We start from the raw sequence: 18,615 nt of genomic DNA on the forward strand, positions 1-18,615 counted from the left end.
TAGTTTTATCTCAGCTGAGGTGCGGGTGTCAAACGTGTCTTTCAGCCGGGCTAGTATCTCTCTGACAGTCCTCTTCCTCCCAGGTGGCCAGGACTTTACCTCCCTTTGGGCTGCCCCGATTAATTGGGCCACCAGGATGCTCACTTTTTGCTCTTCTGCGAGGGGGTACACCTGGAAGAGGCTATCCAATCTTTCTCTAAAGTCATTTAGGGTATGTGACTCCCCTGAGTACTGGGGTAGCCAGGTTGCCCCCGGGATATAGGGCATGGTGAATGGCATGACTGTTGCAGCGGTTGCGCTGGTGGTGGCTGTGGGAGTGGAGCTCCCCTCGGTGTCCGGCATCCTCCTCCCCCCTAGTGGACCGTGGCCTACCTTGCGATGCTCTTCTTCCCTAGGCCGCGGCTCCGCAGTCGATCGTCGGGGTTGAGGACCTGGCGTCGCGCTCCGATGACGTCAGCGTCGCTCTTCCTCCCTTCCAGGACCTTGCGCAGCGTCACTGTGTGGGGCGGAGCGTGGGGTGGAGCTTCGGATCTCGCGCGCTTTCGGCGTCCACGCCCCTCTTCTTCCTGCTCGGCGTCCTGAAGATGGCGTCTGAAGGCGGGAATCAGCTGCGGATGGCGGGAAGAAGGCAGAAGACGGCGGGAAACGGTCCAAGATGGTGTCTAATGGCGGGAAACGGCTCCAGATGGCGGGAAACGACTCCGGACGGCGGGAAACTTCACCACAGGTAAGTTCAAAAGTCTTTTTCAGGCACGCAGTACCCGGTGGTTGCGGGCACGAAATCCTGCCGACTACGCCAAAGTTGACTCGCCCCCTGGGCCTATGCTGTGCTGCTGTGCAGGGGGAATACCCGGAGCCGGATCGCTGGGGGTTGAAGTTCTCCGTGGCGGTGACCCGGTCCGTGCCCAGGGTGGTCAAACCAGTGGCAGTCTAAATGTTGTAATAAGTGTCCGACTACGCCACCCGTGGATTGCGGTCAGTGGGGACCGCCGCTGCGCTGCCGACCGCTGAGGCTGGTGTTGGTTGCGCAGCCGAGTATGGGATAACTCCCCACGGGAGGAGTATTGCCTCAGGGCAGCTAATGTGAGAGATGATGGGAGTGATGGTGTGAGCGTCCCAGTGCTAATGGTGCTGGAGCGGCAAGGAATCACAGAGACGTGAGGTGCAGTTCAGGGTCTTTACTGATGGTACAAGGCAGACCCTCCCGGTAGTACTGGCTAGTATAAGGGGCCTGGTCAGTCTGCGAGCAAGCAGGAGTCCCCCTGGCCAGGTGGAGTTGTAGGCCTCCCCGTTTATCTGCACTCTTCCTGGCTACCTTGCTGTCAGCGGTTACAAGCAGCCCACGTCCCTGAGTATACCGTGTGGTGCTCACCCGTATGGCTGGTGACTTGGGGCCTTCTGTTAGCCTCCGCTCCTGGATGGCGGCGCTGGTCCCTTCTTTGTGACTGAGCCTCCGGGCTTCTATGGCCAGAGGACCTGGAATCCCCTGCCGGCTGGTTTCTGCTGCTGGGTGTAGATCAGTCCCCACAGCCTCGGACTCCTGTGTCCGGTTTTAGTATCTTCGTCCAGGGCGAGCTCTGCTCAGCTCCAGCCCCTGGACTTCAGCTACTGCTCCTACAGAGCTCCTGTTCTCACTTTCCCTGTGTCTGGAACTGAACTGAACTCTCTAATCCCGCCCCAGACCCAGTTTATAAGGGCAGATTCCTCCCCTCCCAGGTCTGGGTGGGCCGTGTTGCATGTTTAGGGCTCCTGACCAGAGAAACCTCCCACTTGCTCTCAGACATAATATCTCTATTACTGTGGCAACCAGACCCCTGGGGTGTCACAGTACAATCAGACTGTGCTCCGTACATGGTCAGACACAGCCATTACACAGTACACAGCAGGGGCACATTTATAAGATTATCTCAGCACAGGAACATTAAACACATCCAATTGTGGAACTTATTATCATTACAAGATCTATTGATTAAAATTAACTTTTGTTCTTGGGAAAACCCCTTTAAGAAAGTCCGGAGATCTTTAGTTTCTCGTCTCCCTCCCTGTTCTGTGTTTGGTCGATAATCAAGCGGAATATGAAGTTGAACAAATCATTTATTCCGGGAAAGTCCAAAATTCCATCCGATATTTAATTCACTGGAAGGGTTTTGGGCCAGAGGAGAGATTGTGGGTCCCTAAGGAGCGCATCCATGAGAATAACCTAATTGCTGAGTTTCATTCTAGATTTCCTGACAAACCGGGTGGTGAGAGTCCAGAGGTCTCTCCTCTAGAGGGGGAACTGTCAGCCAGCCGGGAAGGCGGTGGTGGTCTTATCAGGGTTTCCCTGTGCGCAAGCCTACCCTTTGTGCCTCAGGGCGTGGTTGGGAGGAGGGACACCATCGCTCTCAGTGCTGATGCTATTCAGGGGCCCCAACGTTAGCTGCTACCAGGAGCCATGGAACGCTAGGTCTCGTGGTTCAGGTGTGTGGTGGGAGGTTCCTTTCTCTCTGCCCTCCTCGTGCCTTCCTCTGTCTCTCTGGGCAGAGGGTGGAGATTGGGTGTTACCTCAGGCACCTGGCAAGGGCTCTGCAAAAGTCCACCTCCCTTTAGTGGGTTGGAAGAGTATTCCCGGCCCTCAAGGGTGTGCATAAGCGTGACGGCTTGGGCCAAGTGTGTCTGGCATTCAGCTATTGCTAGCCTTCAGTCTAGTCTTCTCACCACTACTCGACTGTTACAACTTGATGAGAAAAATAGCATTACATGCATACTCATAATTAACAACCAGTTAAATTGGAAAGTGATTTTTTTCCCCAAATGTGTAAATATATTTAAAGGGTATTCTATAGATGTATCTTTAGGTGTACACCACTCCCTGCTCCCAGTTTCCTGCTTTTCCAAGGTGGTGCGCTCTTAAAGATTGATATTGTAGAGCAGTGGCACAATCGTTTTAGTCAGTTTCATAGCAGCACTTACAAGCTTTACAACAAAGAGTTTGGAAGTGCTGCTACTCTTCGTTAGAGGTGAGTGGCTGGTAATCTAAGCATAAACCGTACACCATCAAATTAAAAATCCCTCTGTTCTTGAACTGACAGATTTTTAATTAGAAGTAAATTGCAGTGTTTCATTTTTTGACAGGCAATTTTCAATTTAAAATATTTATGATACAGAATAACCCATTAAAGAGGACTTTTCACCAAATTTTTCACATTGAGCTGGACTAATGATGTAACAGTGGCTGAAGAATTTTTACTCCCCACTACTGATGAGCGAGCATGCTCGCTACTATTCGTTACTCGCCCGAGCATCACAGTGCTCGAGGTGCTCGTTACTCGTTGAGTATTTTATGAATGTTCGGGTGGGAGCTCAAGTCCCCGCCACGCATGTTTGGCGAATATTAGGCAGCCAATTACTATGCAGGGTATTGCATGACAGTCACTGTAATGCCATAGCCATGTTGGTTGTGGCATTACAGTAATTGGCTCGTCGCATAGTGCCATCAGGTCTATATAAGACCCGGCACTCTATGCTTGTCACAGTCTACCGGTCAAAGACACAGAGTAGGGAGAGCTACAGCTGAGCGAGGGAGAGAATTGGCAGTTATTTTAAACAGAGATTCCACGCCACTATTATAAATCTACTCTAACAGTCCTTGTAAGGGATCTTTCAGAAGAAAATATTAATTCTGCTGACAGCACTAGTTAGGCAGAGTTTGTTGATAGCTAGTATAGTACAGAATAGGGTCCATTGCACGTTCTTTCTGCTGCTGGAACTCCTATCAATAGCCCTAGATAATAATATTCTTTTTGCTCTTAATCCTGATAATTTTGGTCAAAAGCAATATAATACACAATTTTACTGCCTCATTTGCTTGTACATACAGCCAGATTTGGTTGATTTGAATAGCAGTGCTGTATTGTGGAAGCAGAGAAACTTGTCCTTCATCTCAGGTGGTCAAATATTACTGCAGTATTAATCCTGATTTTTTTTTGCAAGCTGCAAAAGATTATACTCAGTTTAAAGTCTGCTACTTGTGTGTCCAAAATATATTATTCACACATGTTCGCTGACCAATAGCATCGGTATACCGTCACTGGGCAAAATAATTGGTCATCAGATGTGATCAAATACTGTGGTATTAAAACTGACTTTTTTTGCAAGCTGCAAAAGATTATACTCCATTTAAAATGGGCAAGGTGCTTGGTAAGGGATGGGGAAGTGGCCATGATGCTGATGGCGCAAGCAGAAGCCCAGACTGTGGGTAAGATGAAACTATGCCTGCTGAGGGAGGACAACAAATACCTACATCATGTCGACCTACCTTCCTGTCCCACTTTCTAGGGAGCCGCGGAGCACCACTCTTGAAGCCATATCAGTGTGAAAAGGTTGTTGGTTGGATAGCAGATAATGCTTCCAGTCAGTTTGCCACCACCACCACCACCCTTTCTTCCACACGGTGCAGTGTCAGTAGCCGTGAGTCTGGACCGCATATTCCTCACCCTGATCCTCCTTTCTCCTACCATGCCAAGTGCCCGGAAACAAGTGATCCCATACTTGGACACTCTGAAGAGCTGTTCACATGTCCATTCATAGATTCTGGCCTCTTGCTTGGTCCGCTTCAAATGGGACAAGAGGAGATCGCATGTAGCGATGCCCAAATATTTGAGCAGCCATGGTCACACGAAGGCGACAGTGGGAAAGTGCAATTACTGTCTCAAGAGGTGGATGATGATGATGATGAGACATTTGCCAGCAAGTCAGGAAGAGGCCCAGGGTGTGTTCATGGAAGACGTGGTGGTGGACGATATAGTCACTGACCCAACTTGGCAAGGTGACATGCATAGCAAGGACAGCAGTGCAGAGGGGGAGGGAGGCGTAGCACCACAAGAGGCTGGAAGAAGCAGTGGTGTGGCCAGAGACACAAGACGGGCAACTGTTCCCCAAAACACCAATACCAGGCAAGTTGCCAGTCCAACTGCTAGGTGTTCCCAAGTCTGGCTCTTTTTTAAAGACTGTCCAGTTAACCCAAAAAAAGGCCATTTGCAACATATTCCATGCCATCATCAGCAGGAGCAGCAAAACTACCAGCCTGACCACCACCAGCATGGTCAGGCACATGACAGCAAAGCACTTGACTAGTTGGGCCAAACGTTAGGGTCAGGGGTGGATTAAGAGTAACAAGGGCCCCGGGCAGTTTAGAAGGCGCGGGCCCCTCCCCCCACACACACACACCTGATGTATCACGTGACATGTCACATGATCCCCTGTGATAGATCATGTGATAGTTCATGTGAAATTAATTTGGCACAATATTAATTATAACAATTTTTTTTAGGCTGTGTGCCCACTTTGCGTTTTTTAAGCGTTTCAGCAGCGGCAATTCCGCTGCAGAAACGCTTAAAAAACGTTGGTAGAAGGTCTGCCATGGTCTCCAATGATAATCCACATGTGCTGTGCACATGCTGCGGAAATTTCCGCTGCAGATTATCATTGCGGAAAAATCCGCAGCACTACCAATTATTTTGCGGAGGCGCTGCGCTTTCGCCGCCATTGACTTGCATTGGAACACATGGAATCCGCATCACTGCATCTGTACATGCAGAATCCATGCGTTCAATCTGCGGATGGTACCCGGGTGTGGAGGACAGGAGACTCTCCTCCGGTCCCGGGTACCATAGAACCTGTAAAAAAAGAATAAAATAAAAAATAAATATCATGCTTACCTTTTGAAGGCCCCCGGTGTCTTTATCCGATGCATACTGGCTTGCCAGCAGCTCGCAATGGTCTGAAAAGGACCTGCTGTGACGTCATTTAGTCATGTGATGGGTCACGCGACCGCTGATGTCGGCAGGCCATCAGAAGGTAATTATATATTTATTTTTTACCATTCTATTACGGTCACACTATATAAATCCATGCCGGCACCATCTATACACAGCGGGAGGCCGCACGGCACCATCTATACACAGCAGGGGGCCACACGGCGCCATCTATACACAGCGGGAGGCCACACGGCGCCATCTATACACAGCAGGAGGCCGCACGGCGTCACCTATACACAGCGGGAGGCCGCACGGCACCATCTATACACAGCGGAAGGCCGCACGGCGCCATCTGTACACAGCAGGGGGCCGCACGGCAACTATACATAGCGGTTGGCCGCACGATGCCATCTATACACAGCAGGGGGCTGCACGATGCCATCTATACACCGCAGGGGGCCGCACGGCGCCATCTATACACAGCGGGAGGCCGCACGGCGCCATCTATACACAGCGGGAAGCCGCACGGCGCCCCCCCCAGAGACAGCAGGAGGCCGCACGGCGCTATCTATACTCAGCAGGAGCCGCACGCAGTCACGCACGCAGTCACGCACACACACAAACATATACAGACATATACATACACGCATAAACACATTTGAAACACAAAAATACATATAAACAGACATCACGCAATGATATCTGCCTGCACACACACACACACACATACATACATACATACACACACACACACTCACAGTCACTCACACACACACACAGACACACACTCACTATCCCCCGGCTCGGCTCCAGTCCTCATGCTCTTTTCCGGTGCAGCACTGCAGGCCGGGTGCGCACTGCGTGAGGTCACAGCTAGGAGACACGGCCACGCACAGGGCCGTGTCTCCTAGCAGTGACGCGGCCGGGCCAGCACAGGGAAGTTAACTGCTGCAGTGCTGGCCCGGCCGAAGAAGAAGCAGCGGCCGTGCGCCGCTGCTGGGGGCGCGGTCCGGGGGCCCCCCCGCCACTGTCTGCCGGTATCTGCGGAGGTGACGCACATATAATGAGGGCAATGTGGCCATAGACATCCCAGAGCCCCGGGCCCCTTGGAGGTTCGGGGCCCTGGGCGGTAGCCCGGATTGCAGAAACAGAAACAGTGTCTGCGGGTGACAACACTGCCTCTTTCCCTGTTGTACATGCATGCCAAGCCTCTGTCCATGATGGAGGAGAAGATGCCTCCCACCCTGCACCTGTCGTTTCATACTTCCAACCATCACCATTAGCAACCACGTCCATGTCCTTGTCCCAGCTCAGCCTTCAGTTGTCCTTTCCCCAGTCCTTGGAACGAAAGCGCAAATATGGAGCCACCAACCCACAGGCCACAATACTAAACTGCCACATTTCTCAACTGCTTGCACTAGAAATGTTGCCTTTTAGGCTTGTGGAGACTGAAGCTTTCAGAAACCTCATGGTACTCGGTCCCCAGCCGCCACTATTTCTCCCGTTGTGTGCCGTCCCTGCCTTACACATGCACGTGTCCCAGAACATTACCTGTGCCCTCAGCAACGCAGTTACTAGGAAGGTCCACCTAACCACGGACACGTGGACAAGTGCTTGTGGCCAGGGACGGTACATTTCACTGACTGCACACTGGGTTAATATTGTGGAAGCTGGGACCCAGTCAGACCCTGGAACGGAACACATCCTCCCAACACCGAGGATTGCGGACCCTGGGTCAATCAGGGATGCCCCTACATTCTGCAGCTCCTGCACCTCGTCCTCCTCCTCTTCAGCCTCCATCTCCAAAATGACCACATCAGTTGCAAGCTGGAATCACTGCAGCACTGCTTCGGCCCAGCGGCAACAGGCTCTGCTGAAGCTTATCTGCTTAGGCAACCAACCGCACACTGCTGCAGAGTTGTTGAAAGCTGTAACATAGCAGGCAGATCTGTTGCTCTCATCGCTGAACCTACAGCCAGGCATGGTCGTGTGTGACAATGGCCGGAACCTGGTGGCGGCTCTGAAGCTTAACAACCTTGCACACGTACCATGCCTGGCCCATGTGCTCAACCTAGTGGTTCAGCAGTTTCTCAAAACCTACCCAGATCTGCCTGAGCTGCTTGTGAAAGTACGCCACATGTTTTCCCATTTTAGAAAGTCAGCTACAGCTTCCACCGTCCTGACAGTGCTTCTGCAGTTTTTGCAGCTTCCAGCTCACCGACGTTGCATATGTTGGGAAGGATTTGGGAGCATCAGAGGGAGGTTGTTGAGTACCAGCTTCAACACACCTGTCGGTATTCAGGTTAGCCTCCCACATAAGAGCTGATGAGTGGGCATGGATGTCTGACATCTGTACCATTCTCCAAAACTTTGAGGACTCCACCAAGATGGTGAGCGGCGATGATGCCATAATTTGCATCGCCATCCCACTTCTCTGTCTACTGAAACGCTAGCTGCTGAAAATTAAAGAGGAGACATTGCAGGCGGAGCATGATGAGATGAAGCAAGGAACTATACAGGGTGATGCTGCACATCCCAGCCTCATCTCATCTTAAGGTAATAGGTAATAATGAGGAGGAGGAGCAGGAGGAGGAGGAACAGGAGCTGGTTTTTCTGCACTACAGACAGGACGGTACTACCTACACCACATTAATACCATCTGTTCAGCATAGATGACCTGAAGAGGAGGAGGAGCAGGAGGAGGATGAGGAGGAGAACATGGACAGTCATCCTCTTGGTGGGGACAGGGAAGTCTTGGCTGATGGCACACATGGTTGAGGTTATGTTTCGCTGCTTTTCCCGTGACCCTCATATTGTATGCATTTGGAGCAACAGTAATTACTGGTTGGTCACACTTCTAGATCCACACTACAAGGAGAACTTTCTATCTGTCCTTCCCATTGTGGAGAGGTTTAAAAAATGTTGCAGTACCAGAAGGCCCTTGTTGAAGAATTCTTAAAAAAATTCCAAGCTGGCGGCAGAGGCCACAGTTCCTTGGGCAACCAAGGAGTACAGACGAGTGAGATACAAACCAAATGCAGCAGAGAGAGGGGAACACTGTCAAAGGTCTGGGATAGTTTTCTTGGACCCTCCCAGCACCCAGGCCCTGATGCGTGGGGTACTCTGACGAGGAGTAAAGCGTTTCGGAAGATGCTGAAAGAGTACCTTGCTGACCATGCCAGCATCCTCTGTGCTTCCTCTGTGCCTTACAACTATTGGGTATCCAAGCTGGACACGTGGCATGAACTGTCGGGTGCATTATAACTGATAAGCGCATCCGCCTGTCAACTGAAAATGCTGACAGGCTGAGTCTTATCAAAATGAACAAGGGCTGGATTGTGCCAGACTTATCGACACCACTGGATAATAGCAGCAGAACATAAACTCAAATCCAGTGTTTTTTTTGGAAGGTCTATTCCTATGCACCTCTTCACACCCAGACATGGGTATATGCTTCAGGATTTCATCTTTTTCAGTTGTCCTCCTCCTTGTCCTTCTCCTCATCCTCCACCAGCATTTCACAAGGGTGACCATCATGCAACGCCCACATAATTTTTTTAAGGGTGTTTATGATGCCATAGAAACTATTTTTAGAGGTCTACCTCTAACTTTATATATAATATATAGGTATACTCCCCCAGGGGTAAATGTTTTTCAGCCCATGCACTTAGTGCATGGGCATTACCAGTCTAAGAGACCCACTCTCTTCAAATTGGTATTGGAGCGTGTCCTAATGTGGCACCCCAGGGGTCTGGTTGCCACAGTAATAGAAAGATTATGTCTGAGAGCAAGTGGGAGGTTTCTCTGGTCAGGAGCCCTAAGCATGCAACACCGCCCGCCCAGACCTGGGAGGGGAAGAATTTTCCCTATATAAACTGGGGCGGGATTAGGGAGTGAAGCTCGAGACAGAGCCTGCAGAACAAGCAGAGCAGTCAGAGCCTGGAGAGGGAAAGTAAGAACCAGGAGCTCTGTAGGAACAGTAGCTGAATACCAGGGGCTGGAGCTGAGCAGAGTTCGCCCTGGTTGAAGACACTAATACCTGACACGGAGTCCGAGGCTGTGGGGACATCCAGGTCCAGCAGCAGAATCCAACCGGCAGGGGATTCCATGTCCTCTGGCCATAGAAGCCCGGAGGCATGGTCACAAGCAAGGGACCAGCAACGCCATTGTGAAGCGGAGGCTAACAGAAGGTCCCAAGTCACCGGCCATACGGGTGAGCACCACACGGTATACTCAGGGACGTGGGCTACTTCTACCCGCATAGAGCAAGGTAGCCAGGAAAGAGTGCAGATAGACGGGGAGGCCTACAACTCCACCTGGCCAGGGGAAGATCCTGCTTGCTCACAGACTGACCAGGCCCCTACTGCTAACCAGTACTCCCGGGAGGGTCTGCTTTATACCATCAGTAAAGACCCTGAACTGCACCACACATCTCTGTGTTTCATCGCCGCACCAGTACCATTAGTACTGGGACGCTCACACCATCACTCCCATCTTCCACACTAGCTGCCCTGAGGCAATACTTCTCCCGTGGGGAGTAATTCCATACTCGGCTGCGCAAACTACGTCAGCCTCAGCGGTCTGCAGCGCAGTGACGGTCCCCACTGACCGCAATCCACGGGTAGCGTAGTCGGACATTTGTTATTACCTAAGACTGCCACTGGTTTGACCGCCCTGGGCACGGACCGGGTCACCGACACACTGAGACTACAACCGCCAGTGATCCGGCTCTGGGTATCCCCCGCACAACACAGGCCCAGGGGGCGCGTCACTAATTTTTGCCAGCCCTGGATCTTGCTGCATGTGCAATAACCGTATAGGAGACCCACTCCTTAATAATGGGAAACATTTTTTGACTGAGGCCCTCCATTATCTCTCTTCAAAGTAGTATTGAAGCCCGTCCTAATTTTTGGCAGCCTTTGAACTGGCTGCATACGTAATAACAGTATAGGAGACCCACTCCTTAATAATTTTTAAAAATGGAGAAGCGTCTACAAGACACCCCCATTACTAACCCCATAGTGTGATTGTAAATAAAAATATCCAGAATAAAGTCCTTTATTTGAAATAAATACTCCCCATCCCTCTTTTTCCCCTTTATTTAGGAAAGATAAAAAAACAAACTTATACTCACCTGAAGATAATCCACTGAAGCCAATGTCCCCTGTAAAAGACAAAAAGTAAAAAACAACCTCACCTGTCCGACAAGTAGATAATCCATATGGAAAACCCTAGGTCCCATGTTGTAATCCATCTCTGGGATATCTGTAAATCATGGCTGTAGCAAGATGCGACCTGTTTAGTGATGAGCGAGCACTAAAATGCTCGGGTACTTGTTGCTTGGATCGAGCAAATTGGAATACTCGGGTGCTCGACCCGAGCAACGAGCCCAATGTAAGTCTATGGGAAACTCGAGCATTTTTCAGGCGGCTCCCCACGGCGATCTGCAGAGGGACTAAAAATTGCCCAAATCGATGGGAACAGTGCTCAAATGACATGGGAACAGCATGGGGAAGACCCCTGGAAGCATCTCTGATTCCCAGATCACTGCTGTCAACAACGTGGTCAGAGTATTACGCGACTTTTACGGACTCACAATAAAACATACAAAAACGAAACCAAAATGGATTTTCCTGGGAAAAATGTTAAGGAACATCCTTTCCAGGGTACTGACTTGTATATAAGGCAAAATAAATAACCAAAAACAAAAATACTCCTCCACACCTTGGGCTATGCATTCACCAGGAAATGTCATTTTAACATTTTACAACCTTATCTGGCCATGTGGTGTGTGACACATCATCAGACACATGCATACAGTGCTGAAAAGACATGGGAACAGCATGGGGAAGACCTCTGGAAGCATCTCTGACTCCTAGGTCACTGCCTAAAAGTGTGCCCATCATAAGTGATCCTTGGCGCATGCAAAGATGCCTCCCGCCATGCACCTGTCGTTGCAGACTTGCAACAATCACCGTCCACGTTCTTGTCCCAGTGCAGCGTTCAGTTGTCCCTACCCCATTCCTTGGAATGCAAGCGCAAGTATGCAGGCAGCCACCCACCCACCCACAGGCTGCAATACTATACTACCAAATTTTTGACAGCTGCTTGCACTTGAAATGAGGCCTTTTATGCCCATGGAGGCGGAAGCTTTTCATAACCTCATGCCGGCGGCGACCGGTTGTCCATACTCGGTCCCCAGCCCCACTATATTTCCCGGTATCGCCTCCACCTTCCAAAAGCACGGGTCCCACAACATTACCCATGCCCTCCCCAGTGCACTTACTGGGAAGGACCGCCTAACCACAAACACGTGGACAGGTGAATGTGGCCAGGGACGGTACGGAGCCAGTCCACAACTTTTTTTGCTAAGAGTTGTATTTAGCTTGGTGAAAGGACTGGCATAGAGGGGAAACCGTATCTTTCCTGCGTGTAATTTCTCCCAGGAAGTTCTCTAAAGCTGCTTGCACTTGAAATGTGGCCTGAATATTACTGCTGGTACTTTTCTGTGGGAATTAGCTTGCCTCCTACCAGCCTGGAATATTTCCAGCAAACTATGGTACGACGCCATGATATTAGCACTGCCCCCAGTACCAGTAGCGAAGCGATCCCCAATTTACTTCTCAGGAATTTAATTTGGTAGACTGAGTGGCTGCCAAAATACATTTTCTCACAAAGAAGCTGAAGATAGAGTGGCAGCAGGCGCAAGTTTCTCCAGCCTGTTAGATATTAGAGGGTGAACGGCAGCACATTGGATCAGTGGTTAGCACTGAAGCCTTGCAGCACTGGGATCCTGGGTTCAAATCCCAGCAAGGACAACATCTGCAAGGACTTTGTATGTTCTCCCGTGTTTGCGTGTGTTTACTCCTCAGTAAAAAAGCAGCCATAGAGTGTCCGGGAACCTTCCCACACACTTTTCTTAGCAAGGACTGCTTCTTGGCAGGGTTGGACGGTCCCATCAGAGAATCCTCTGGTGTGCCTTGGCCTCTACCTCAGGAGAGTTCATGATAGCGATAACTTTGCAGCTGCTATGGGGCTCTTGAGTGGGTGAGAAAGGTTAGCCCTCAGAATCAAATCCTCTGGTGGGCACAATGTTTTTCAATCTGAAACAGTTTCTCAGTGGGAGTTGTATTTCACCACAGCCATATTCTTTAGCTCGGTGAAAGGACTGGCATAGAGGGAAACCGTATCTACCCCGGCTGTCATTTCTCCGTCACCAGGTTCCGCCCATTGTCACACACGACCATGCCTGGCTGTATGTTCAGCGGTGAGAGACACAGATCAGGCTGCTGTGTTATAGCTTTCAATAACTCTGCAGCGCTGGGCGGTTTGTCAATTAAGCATGTTATCTTCAGCACAGCCTGTTGCCGCTTGGCCAAGGCAGTGCTGCAGTGCTGTCAGCTTGCGACTGATGTGGTCATTTCGGAGATGGAGGAGGAGGTGCATGAGCTGAACAATGTGATTACATTGAGGTTAAATTGGTGACGCTGTTTTTATACTAAAGAAAGATCTTATTGTTTTGTTTTTTTTAAGTTATTTTTTAAGACCTTGGGAAATGTCATTTTAACATTTTACAACCTTATCTGGCAATGTGGTGTGTGACACATCATCAGACACATCCTTTTTTATTTATGATGGAGGGACTCTGAAAGTCATAAAGCCTATTTTTATAGGGACATCAGACGGCCCTTACTATTCTTAAAAGGCCAGCAGTCGGCCCTAGCTATTGTTAGAGAGCCATCAGCCGGCTATGCTTTGTTGTTCCCATTATTAACAAGTGGGTCTCCTATACTGTTATTGCGTATCCAGTGACTGCAAGGGCTGCCAAAAATTTGGACGCAACCCAATACCCCTTTGAAGAGACATAGAGGAGGGTCTCAGTAAAAAAAATGTTCCCATTATAAAGGAGCGGGTCTCCTATAGTGGTGGTGCCCATGCTCTGACTGCAAGAGCTGCCAAAATTTGGGAAAAACCCCACTAAGAATTTAAAGACACATAGAGCAGGGCCACAGTAACAAGGTACTACATGTTCCCATTAGAAAGGAGAGGGTCTGCTATACAGTTATAGGATATGCAGAGAGTCCAACGGCTGACCAATTTTAGGAAAAACCTGACTAAGAATTTAAAGACACATAGAGCAGGGCCACTGTAACAAGGTATGACATGTTCCCATTAGAAAGGAGAGGGTCTGCTATACAGTTATAGGGTATGCAGTAAGTCCAACTGCTGACCAATTTTAGGAAAAACCCCACTAAGAATTTAAAGACACATGGAGCAGGGCCACAGTAACAAGGTACGACGTGTTCCCATTAGAAAGGAGAGGGTCTGCTATACAGTTATAGGGTGTGCAGTGAGTCCAACGGCTGACCAATTTTAGGAAAAGCCCCACTAAGAATTTAAAGACACACAGAGCAGGGCCACAGTAACAAGGTACGACATGTTCCCATTAGAAAGGAGAGGGTCTGCCATACAGTTATAGGGTATGCAGTGAGTCCAACAGCTGACCAATTTTAGGAAAAACCCCACTAAGAATTTAAAGACACACGGAGCAGGGCCACAGTAACAAGGTACGACATGTTCCCATTAGAAAGGAGAGGGTCTGCTATACAGTTATAGGGTATGCAGTGAGTCCAACAGCTGAACAATTTAAGGAAAAACCCCACTAAGAATTTAAAGACATACGGAGCAGGGCCACAGTAACAAGGTACGACATGTTCCCATTAGAAAGAGAGGGTCTGCTATACAGTTATAGGGTATGCAGTGAGTCCAACGCCTTCGCTGGGACAAGGACATGGATGTGCTTCCTGATGCTGCTACTTGAGAGTGCGCAACGACAGGTGCAAGGCAGGAGGCATCTTCGCATGCAACATGGACAGGTGATTGGCTTGCATGCACAACAGTGGAAGAAGCAATGGTGCCACCTGCAGACACTGTTCCTGGACCCTGGGGTTCGACCCACAAAGTCGGGTGCTTTGCTGCCATGTGCCTGATCATGCTGGTGGTGGTCAGGCTGGTGGTTTTGCCGCCCCTGCTGATGCTGGCCTGGCAGGTGGTGCGAATGGCCTTTTTGGGGTTATCAGCAGAGTCTTTAAAAAACAACCAGACTTGGGAAGACCTAACAGTTGTACTGGCAACTTCCTTCGTGTTAGTGTTACGGGGAACGGTTGCCTGCCTTCTGTCTGCGGCCACCACACTGCTTCTTCCTGCCTGTTGGGGTGCTCTGCCTCCCTCCTCCTTTGTGCTTCTGTCCTCGCTCTGCATGTCCTCCTGCCAGGTTGGGTCAGTTACTATATCATCCACCACCTCATCTTCCACTTTCGCACCCTGGTCCTCCTCCTGACTTTCTGGCAATTGTGTCTCATTATCGTCCACCTCTTGTGAAACTTTCCCACCGTCGCCTTCGTGTGACCGTGGCTGCTCAAATATTTGGGCATTGCTACACGTGATCTCCTCTTGCCCCGCTTCAAGTGGACCGGGCGAGAGGCTTGAATCTATAAATGGAAACGTGAACAGCTCTTCAGAGTGTCCAAGTGTGGGATCAGTTGTCTCTGGTTACTTGGCATGGTGGGAGGAAGGAGGATCAGGGTGAGGAATATGCGGTCCAGACTCATGGCTACTGAGACTTGACCTTGTGGAAGACAGGGTGGTGGTGGTGGTGGCTAAGTGACTGAAAGCATTATCCGCTATCCAACCAACAACCTTCTGACACTGCTCTGGGTTCCATAGTGGTGTGCTGCGAAGGTCAGGGGAGAAGATGTGGGTGTTTGTTGTGGCACAATTTCGGCTTGCCCACGGCCTTGTCCTCGGCCTCTGCATGCACCATTAGCATCATGTCAAGTTTCCCATTCCTTGCCATGTGCCTTGCCCATTTAAATGGAGGACATTATCTTCCACACTCACTACAAATGACTGAGTTTGGAGCGAACTTATATGTGGAGAAAACAGAGCTTTAAATGCCTGGCCTGTAGGTAAGTAGTTTGACCAGCAAACTTCTGTGAATTGCTTCACTGACACACTAAAGGAAATTTTTCATGGAGGCCAGAAATGGCAGTATTTTCTGACAAAGTATATGTGATCCATTTGACGGAGAAAACACAGTATTAAATAGCTGGATTTCTAGCGCTCTAATATGGAAAGGACCTGGCTGTATTCTGCAGTGCCAACAATCAAATAGCGCAGACAAAACGGTGTTATCTGGATTGCTTTTTAAGCAAATAATGAGGATTAAGATCCAAAGAAAAGTATTCCTGGCCCCTGAGACCTGGGCTTTTGTATAGACATATCTAACAGCAGGCAGCAGAAGGCAGAATTGGAATGGAGCCTCTTGTGCTATATGCACTGCAGTCTGCTATATACACTGCCTGCCTATGTACCCTGCCTGCCTGATATCTCTGCAGATGGATTAGTCCTCAGAAGGACTGTTTGTTATGATGGATGTGTGTAATGTATGTTTTTTCTCCCTACACTACCTAATACACAAGCAAATCTGTCCCTGACGCAGCAGCACCTCTCCCTACACAAGCAAATGGCGCAGAAAACGGTGTTCTCTGGATTGCTTTTTAAGCAAATAATGAGGATTAAGATCCAAAGAAAAGTATTCCTGGCCCCTGAGACCTGGGCCTTTGTATATAAATATCTAACAGCAGCAGAAGGCAGAATTGGAATGGAGCCTCTTGTGCTATATGCACTGCAGTCTGCTATATACACTGCCTGCCTGATATCTCTGCAAATGGATTAGTCCTCAGAAGGACTGTTTGTTAAGATGGATATGTGTATTGTACGGCTTTTCTCCCTACACTACCTAATACACAATCAAATCTCTCCCTGACTCAGCAGCACCTCTCCCTACACTGTCTGATCCGGAGTGACTGTGACGAGCATGGCGGCGCCAGGTCTGATATACACCTGATGACGCTGTGCGGCCAGCCAATCACTGTAATGCCCACAACCAACATGGCTACGGCATTACAGTGACTGGCTGGCAATCCCTGCATGTTCATTGGCTCCCTAAAGAGTGCCAAACATGCAGGGAGGGGACTCAAGTTCACCCCCGAGCAAGCTGGAAATACTCGGCGAGCGCAGAGCATCTTGAGCAGTGAGATGCTCGGGCGAGCACCGAGCAGTAGCGAGCATGCTCGCTCATCACTAGACCTGTTCATTCATGAATCCAGCCAGACACTGAGCTGCCTGTGGGAACCACTTCATTGACCTGCAGTGACGTCATGGAGGTTACCGCAGATCAGTGAAGCTGTGATTCCCACAGGCAGCTGTGACCTCACTGAGCTCAGCGCAAGCACAGTGAGAAATTTTCTCACATAGTCCTCTCAATCAACAACCAAAGCGATCAACCTATGGGGCCCTTATACATGTAAACGATAACAAAAAAAACCTTAAAAAGTTCTCTCATTATTTAGTTTAAAAAAAACATATAGCTCATAGTCACATTTCTATGAACATGGACTAACTAACTATATATATATAGACCTTATATAGCTTGAACAGTTGTGTACTTAGCTTAATGGCATCTTCTTCACGTTTCCCCCCTCTTTTGGTCATTCAGGAACTCATCAGGGAATTCCTTCAATCAGGACAAAAAAAGGAGACTATAAGCCGTACTGCAATGAAGATAACAGCTAACAGGCCCAGGCAATCTGCCCCCACATAGCCCTTACATACAATATAAACCCCACACAGGCCCCCTACATACAGTGTGAGCCCCCACACAGTACCCTATATACAGTATGAGCCCCCACATAGCTGCCTATATACAATATGAACCCCATATAGCCTCCTATATATAGTATGAGCCCCCACATAGCTTCCTATATACAGTATGAGCCACCAAATAGCAGCCTATATACTGTATGTGACGCGCCCCCTGGGCAGTGCGGGGGAACCCGGAACCGGGCCTTGTTGGATGCTGGGGGTTGTAGTCACCATGGCGGTGACCCGGTCCTTGACCCAGGGCGGTCAAACCAGTGGCAGTCTATGTGTATAGGTTTATATAGTCCGACTACGCCACCTGTGGATTGTGGTTATGGAGAACCGCCGCTGCGGAGCAGTCCACTGAAGCTGGTGATATGCGCAGCAAGTGTAGTATAACTCCCCACAGGAAGAGTGTAGCTTCAGGGCAGCGCAGGTGAATGATGGTGGTGGTTGGGCACGGGAGCAGTAGTAACGACTCAGAGTATTGGCAGTGCAGTCCGGGGCCTTTACTAATGGCAATTATTAAGGTCCCGCTGGGAGTACTGGCTAGCAGTAGAGGCCTGGCCGATCTGAGAGCAAACTAAGAGTTCCGCTGGCCAGGTGAAGTTGTAGGCCTGCCGTTCTGACTGTACTCTTTCTGGCTACCCTGCTGTAGTCGTGTGGTAGCCCACATCCCTGAGTATACCGTGTGGTGCTCACCCGTATGGCTGGTGACTTGGGCCCTTGGTATTCCTCGCTCCTCTGTGGCGGTACCGGTCCCCTTTGTGTGGCTGAGCCTCCGGGCTTCCTATGGCCAGAGGACCTGAAATCCCCTGCCGTGTGGTTTCTGCGGCTGGGCATATAATCCCCACAGCCTCGGACTCCGGTGTCCGGTTCGTGGTGTCTCCGGCCAGGACGAGCTCTAATCGCTCCCATCCCTGGCTCTCTGCTCCTGTCTTGCCTACAGAGCTCCTTGCTTTGCTGCTCTGTCCCTGTCTCTGGAACTACTACCTAACCCCGCCCCAGATCCTGTTTATAAAGGGCAGGATCCTCCCCCTGAGCGTAGGACCCTGGAGAGTAGCTCAGATTGACCTCATTATAATCCGCCTATATCCTGTAGTGTCATGAACAACCGTCATTGTCACCTAATGTCTCCATAGTGGGAAGATTGGCCGTCCTTAGTAATAGAAGG

The 18,615-nt window shown here is 49.8% G+C and overlaps 1 protein-coding gene across 1 annotated transcript in view; it reads left to right on the plus strand.

Annotated features, from left to right (window-relative positions):
• Positions 1 to 18,615, plus strand: part of LOC141271201 (C-type lectin domain family 2 member A-like) — a 49,917-nt gene that overhangs the window by 19,184 nt on the left and 12,118 nt on the right. The window lies entirely within an intron of this gene.

This window comes from Phyllobates terribilis, unplaced genomic scaffold (genome assembly GCF_046119375.1).
Source record: "Phyllobates terribilis strain yellow unplaced genomic scaffold, ASM4611937v1 Scaffold_5__5_contigs__length_657084704, whole genome shotgun sequence".
NCBI classification, from domain to species: Eukaryota; Metazoa; Chordata; class Amphibia; order Anura; family Dendrobatidae; genus Phyllobates; species Phyllobates terribilis.